General features: G+C 35.4%; 1 pseudogene; it reads left to right on the top strand.

The window, feature by feature from the left end:
- Nucleotides 1-3,509: 3,509 nt before the first annotated feature.
- Nucleotides 3,510-3,855, top strand: LOC120221131 (annotated as a pseudogene).
- The last annotated feature ends 3,195 nt before the right edge of the window (nucleotides 3,856-7,050 follow it).

A 7,050-nucleotide genomic window follows, 5' to 3' on the forward strand; every position in this document is an offset into this window, starting at 1 on the left:
CATGCGACATGATGGCGATGTTATGAAATGCTACTGTGGTAATCATGATTTAATATATAGTAATACATCGTCAAATCAATGCATTTTACACCTTAAGTTTACACAATGTTTTATGTAAATGTTATCTCAATAAAGTTGGAAAAAATGTTTAAAAGAAGAAATTGTGAGCAAAGAAATAGATAAATACAGGTAAATTTTAAAAATACATTTAGAGTTATTATCCTAATAATGTCTAATTTGGGAAGTTAAAACTGAAACAATTTAAATTTACCAAAATTTATCAAAGAAAAAAACAACAAAAGATTGAGTAGTCTTGATTAAGAATATATTTATTAGGCAAAAATTCTACCACAAAGAAAGTTCCAGGATTTGTAAGTGATATCTACGAACTTTTCAAAAGACAACTGCAATTCTACATATGATCCTCCCAAAATGTATAAAAGAAACTGCTCTCAATTTGTCTGATACTAAAACAATAATATAAGATTTTTTAAAAAATCACTCTCGTTCATGAATATAGACCAAAAATCTTTCAAAGTTTCTTAGCAAATAAATCTCAGTGGTATGTTAAATTGAGTTGTGGTTATATTAGGATGTTTTAGCTGATCACGTTTCTAAAAATAATCTACCACAATGAGAGATTGTAAGAGACAATTGAAAAACACACCTAAAAATCCACAGATTAAACACTCAAAAAGTTAAACACCTTCATGATAAATAAATGAGTTAAAAAACACAAACTAGAAGAGAGAACCTCCTTACTTGGATAAAACTTATCTAATAAGGGGTGCCTGGGTGGTTTAGTCGGTTAAGCATCTGACTTCGGCTCAGGTCATGATCTCACAGTTCGTGGGTTCGAGCCCTGTGTCGGGCTCTGTGCTGACAGCTAGCTCGGAGCCTGGAGCCTGTTTCAGATTCTGTATCTCCCTCTCTCTCTGACCCTCCCCTGCTCACGCTGTCTCTCTCTCTCGGAAATAAATAAAACATTAAAAATTAAAAAAAAAAAACTTATCTAATAAAAAATTCAGAGTAGGGGCGCCTGGGTGGCTCAGTTCGTTAAGCATCCAACTTCAGCTCAGGTCATGATCTCATGGTCTGTGAGTTTGAGCCCTGCATCAGGCTCTGGGCTGACAGCTCAGAGCCTGGAGCCTATTTTGGATTCTGTGTCTCCCTCTCCTGCTCACCTCTGTCTCTCTGTCTCTCTCAAAAATAAACATTAAAAAAAATTTTAGGGGTGCCTGGGTGGCTCAGTCGGTTAAGCATCCAACTTTGGCTCAGGTCATGATCTCACAGTTTGTGTGTTCGAGCCCCGCATCGGGCTCTTTGCAGACAGCTAGCTCAGAGGCTGAAGCCTGCTTCATATTCCGTGTTTCCTTCTCACTCTGACCTTCCTCTGCTCATACTGTTTTTTTCTCTCTCAGAAATAAAAAAGCATTAAAAAAAAGTCATAACTGTTAAAAAATTTTTAATAAAAAATTAAAAATTCAGAGTAAAAGTCATCTTAATGGAAAACCTTTTTTAAAAAAAGATTATGTTATTATCAGAAGACAAAAATTCAACTCATCATTTGTGGAAATTCAATATTCAATATGAAAAGACCTTCGGTAGTCAAATAAGACAGGACAAGAAAGGACGTGGAGAATGAAAAGAAACAAATAGAGATAAGTTGATTCCTTAATAATAGATAATGTATTTGCTTATAATAGTCTACATAGCAAATCCAAAATAATCTACAAGCAAACTCATGAAACTAATAGAGTTTCAGAGAGTTTAACAAGGTAATTGAAGATGAATACCAACATTAAATTGCATTTTCTAGGTACCAACAAACAACAATAACAAAAGTCTCATTCAAGAATTCACTCACAAGTCTTATTATCAATAAGAACTTCTCTCACTACCATATTTAAAATTGTAGCCCACTACCAAAACTACTATCGCTCATTGTTAAGTTTCCTTGTGTTTAGTTTTTTTTCCCTATAGCAGTTTTAACTAGTTTACCCATTTGTTTGTTGTCCATCCACCACAGAATATAAAGTATATAAGGAAAGGATTTTTTGTTATCTTTTTATTTACTTTCTCAATTTTTTTAATTGTTCTGTCTTATACAGCTAGAACAGTACCTGACACATAGTAGGGATTCAAAAAGAATTTGTTGAATAATATACATACAAATGTACAAAATTATAATACCAAAATATAAAGTACCAATGAATCTATGTAACAAACAATGCCATAGATAGATATTATTAATCTCCAAATGGATCTTATAGATGAGATCAATTTTAACCAAATTCCAATAAAATTTCAAGGAATTTGTTTTCCTAATTTTACAAAGAGCAAAGACACATGAAACCTTTTAACAAGAAAAGAGAGAGAGCAGTGCTTTTCCAAATTAAAAAAAAATAATAAAATTATATTTTTCTGTTTTCATTACACACAAAAATTACAGAATTACAGAAATACAGTGAACGGCAATTTTAACACATTTAGAGTAATATATAATTTATATTTTTTATAGGAAAATGTATTTGAGAAATATATAAAGATAAGGGATAGAATTTCTTGAGACACAAAAGAGGTTTAATCATATAAAACTTGATAAATGTAACTATATTAAATTTAAAATTTTCTGTTTATAAAAAAAATACCAGAAATAGAGTGATCATCAAGGCACAAATTAGGAGAACAAAATTAATAACCTAATCAATGAAGAACTACAAATCAACAAGGGAAGATAATCTGATAGAAACAAAAAGCACAAAAGGAATAGTAGCCATACTAATTGGAAACAAAAATGGTAGTTTATCAAACAAAAAGATGTTAAACCTTCTTAGTCATTACAGCAATATACATTAAAATGAAAAACATAAATATTACACCTAGGAAATAGACAACATGAATGAATCTGATAACAGCACTGTGAATCCTCATACGCTACCAGGATATGGAGCACTGTGAATCTTCATATACTACCAGTAAGTGTCTAAATTGGTTTAACACTTTTGGACCATAGTTTATTCTTATTTTGTAAATTTGATCATGTGCATACTTCATTCAGCATCTGTACATTCCATTTGTAAGCATATGATCCAGAAATCTCCTGACATGCACTAATAGACATGTAAAAACTGTTCACATCCTTATTGTTAATAGCTCCTAGATTCCATGGACCGGAGAGAAATAAACTGTGGTATATTTAGCTGATGAAATATCATAAATCAGTCAAAAGAACAGATACAGTTATGAATGATGATATGGATGAACATTAGTAATAAGCAAAAGGGAACAAGCTCCAGAAGAGCACATACTTATTTTTGCAATATATTCTTTAGCAACAAGTTACACATGTGGAAGAGCTTTTCAAAATAAAAAGTAAACTTTCCTCGCTGCCTCTAACATGCTAGGTCCTTCCACGGAAGGGAAGACCACATAGGGTGAGGCCCTCTCTTCCTTCATCTGGGACTAGCATAGCGCCCAGCAGCACCTGCCCAGCCTTCTCTGGCACGATGGCATCTGCCTTAGAGCTCATCTACATCTATTCTGCCCTCATCTTGTGCAATGATGAGGTGACTGTCACGAAGAAGATCAATGCCATCGTTAAAGCAGCAGGTGTAAACGTTAAACCTTTCTGGGCCAGCTTATTTGCAAAGGCCCTGGCCAACATCAACATCGTCAACATCTGGAGCCTTACCTGCAAAGGTAGGAGCTGGGGGACCCACCCCAGCAGCTGGAAGCCCAGGTGAGGAGAAGAAAGTGGAAGCAATGGAAGAAAAATTGGAAGAGTCTGCTGATGACATGGACTTCGTGCTTTTTGACTCAACCTCTTCTGTAGCCTGTTCAACAAAAAGCTGAACTCCTAAAAAAATAAGAAAATAAATTTAAAAAATAAGAATAAACATAAAATGTCATAGCTGATTTCGAATAGGGGAAAATGGAGAATACAGAAGGTCTAGAATATAAAATAGGGAAAAATACACAGATGATTCAATGATGTTAGAGATATTCCGGTCTTAAATAGGGTGAAGAATTACTGTGGATACACTTTGATACTATTATTATAAAATTCTATAAATCATCAAATATTAAATAATAAAATAAGCAGCATAAGCAGAATCCCATTAACCTAAAGAAAAACTAATATATAATTTTTTTCCAGTAATGCCAAATAGTTGGAAAATTAAATAAATTTCCTTGTGAATGTTTTCTAAAGGACACACCACACTTCAAGTTCTGAGAAAATTCTCTCGCTATGGGATGTATAAACTGTGTGATAAGATAAAAACTGTTTTTCTTTTAGACTTTTTAAAAAGGAATTACAAGTGAATTATTTTTTAAAGAGAAATAGCCTAAGGAGGACATGATTTTGCATCAGATTTTTACCTTATGAACTATACCCTAGGTAAGACTACTGAGTATATATATATATATATTATAAGAAAATGAAATAGTATTCACCAATACTCTGTACTTGTATTTTGTAACATTAAGTCTACTTTTACAGCACATCTTTAGGCTTTGGTAAACAAATCTTTTATATCTTTGTTACCCCAACTAAGCTTGTTCTATTTCATCCTGCACTAGAGCCGGCTTCCTTTAATTCAGACTTTGTGCTACCTCATTATTTGGTCTAAGCCTCTTCCTCAGCTTTTGAAAGACTGAGTCACTGGGTGAAAGAGTTACCCCCTGGCCAGACCCACTTCAGTTAAGAATTATAGTGTCTCCAATACAAGAAAGTGGGGTGCCTGGGTGACTCAGTCAGTTAAGCATCCAACTTGGCCTCAGATCATGATCTCATGGTTCAAATTCAAGCCCTGCATTCATGAATTCCAGCTGACAGCTCAGAGCCTGGAGCCTACTTCAGATTCTGTGTCTCTGGCTCTCTCCCCGTCACGTCACTCCCTCATGCTCACTTGCTCTCTCCCTCTCTCTCAAAAATAAACAAAAAAAAGGAGGGGTGGCTGGGTGGCTCAGTCCATTAAGCCTCCAACTTTGGCTCAGGTCATGATCTCAGAGTTGGTGGGTTCGAGCCCCACGTCGGGATCTGTGCTGACAGCTCAGAGCCTGGAGCCATCTTTGGATTCTGTGGTTACCTCTCTCTCTCTCTCTGCCCCTCCCCCACTTTGTGCTTTGTCTTGTGCTTTGTCTCTATCTCCCAAAATAAATGTAAAAAAAAAAAAAAAAGAATTATAGTACTTTCTATGTGCAAGATTATTTGCTATATGAACAAAACAGAAACATGATAATGTAACTAATGGGAGATAAGTAGATTGAGAATGTATTAGACACAGAACAGACTAGAGTAAGGAGATTTGGGGAAATGTGCCATTTTCTTAACTACAGTGCACAAAATTATCTTTCATAAATGGTTAGTCTCAGGATACAAAATATCTCAGAAGAAATATAGGATTAAAAAAACAAAAGACTCTTAAATACAAACAAACTGGTAGCTGCCAGCAGGGAGGTGGGTTACACAGATAACACGACCAAAAAAAAAAGTGTAGAATAAAGAGAAAACACAATAGAAAAACAAACTCAATTGAACACCAGCTAAGAAAAATTTAAGTTCTGCTGCAAAACATAATAAAGAGTCCACGTTTTCACTATTTTCAAAAAAATGTTCAGTGTCCTTTAATGCACTTTGTCTTACCTGTGACCAAACAACAAACAAAAACCAGAAGTATCTTCCCATTTATAGTTTTGATACAGCATCATAGCAGACACTGTTTTTGAGGAAAGGGACATACTAACACTCAAATATTTAAATGTTCAGAGGCATTCCCTAATTTTTACAGGAAGAAAGAAGAATGGATGGTAACAGTATTTTTATTGCCAAAACAGAGAAGACATGAGAGATGGATTTGGGAGAGGAGAGAAGATGAACTATTGCAGGGTGTGACATTGAAGGCTACTTCCTCCCAATGTCTCCGGTGAAGAAAGACCAGAAAGTATAGCTTTACAACAAGCACCAACAAGTAACGCTTCCTAACACTGTCTCTATGTGCTTCTGTAAAAACGGCTATGTGTCAAACAGTGGAGAAATGTAATCATTATTTTTAGAAATTTTTAGACATTTTCCATTTCCTAGCTGACTATCATAATTTATTTCCCACAGGGTTGTTCATCATCCATAAAAATTGTGTAGGATTTGTGAAGCAATCTTGAATTTATACCCTCTGGGATATTTTAGTGTAGAGCCAGAAGAAGCCTATAGTGATTTTATTTTACTTTTTTTTTTTTTTCCATTCAACCTGGAGAAGAAAACTATCTGTTGATGAATTGTATCAAAGGTTCTCAGAACAGAATCACAATAGCCAGAGTTTTGGGGGGTTTTGTTGCTGTTTTCTTTTGAAGCTTCTGAAAGTTTAAAATTCTGGAGGTCATTTGACAGTTTAGGTACTATGTAATTAGTCTGTGGTATTCAAGAAAGGATCATCAGGCACTGTGAGAGGAATGAATGGAGAGGGCTTGGGGGGTTGCCTGGAGGAACACAGCTTGAGAGTAGATCTCATTATTTCACTACACCACGCTGGACAGTCAGAAGTTACCCCTCAGTATTCTGCCAGTAGAAAGCCCAAAATGGCTGTGCGACACAAGGTTACAAATCAGTGGTCATTGCTCCTGACGTCCGAGCTTGGATTCATATGGCAGGCAAAAGAAATTCCTCCAACAGTCGTGCAAGATATTGAGCCTGAGAAAACAGTGGTTATCACAGGTTTCTCTCTACTCCCTCTGAACTAGAACTCACAGACTATTAAGTAATTTGCATCTGTAAAGTTAGGCTACAGTAATGCATTATCAATTGACCAGTTATTCTTTAAAAACAACAACAACGTTTATTTATTTTGAGAGAGAGACATTGCAAGCATGCACAAGAGGAGAGGGGCAGAGAGAGAGAACATCCCAAGGATGCTCCACTGGGTTTGAACTCACAAACCTTGAGATAAGGCCCTGAACTGATATCAAGAGTCAGACCTGAGCCACGCAGACGCCCACTGACCAGCTCTTAACACAACTGGCAAGCTGTTTTTTAACCAGGTGAAAAAAGTA

This window comes from Hyaena hyaena, unplaced genomic scaffold (genome assembly GCF_003009895.1).
Source record: "Hyaena hyaena isolate Hyena2069 unplaced genomic scaffold, ASM300989v1 scaffold_759, whole genome shotgun sequence".
NCBI lineage: Eukaryota > Metazoa > Chordata > Mammalia > Carnivora > Hyaenidae > Hyaena > Hyaena hyaena.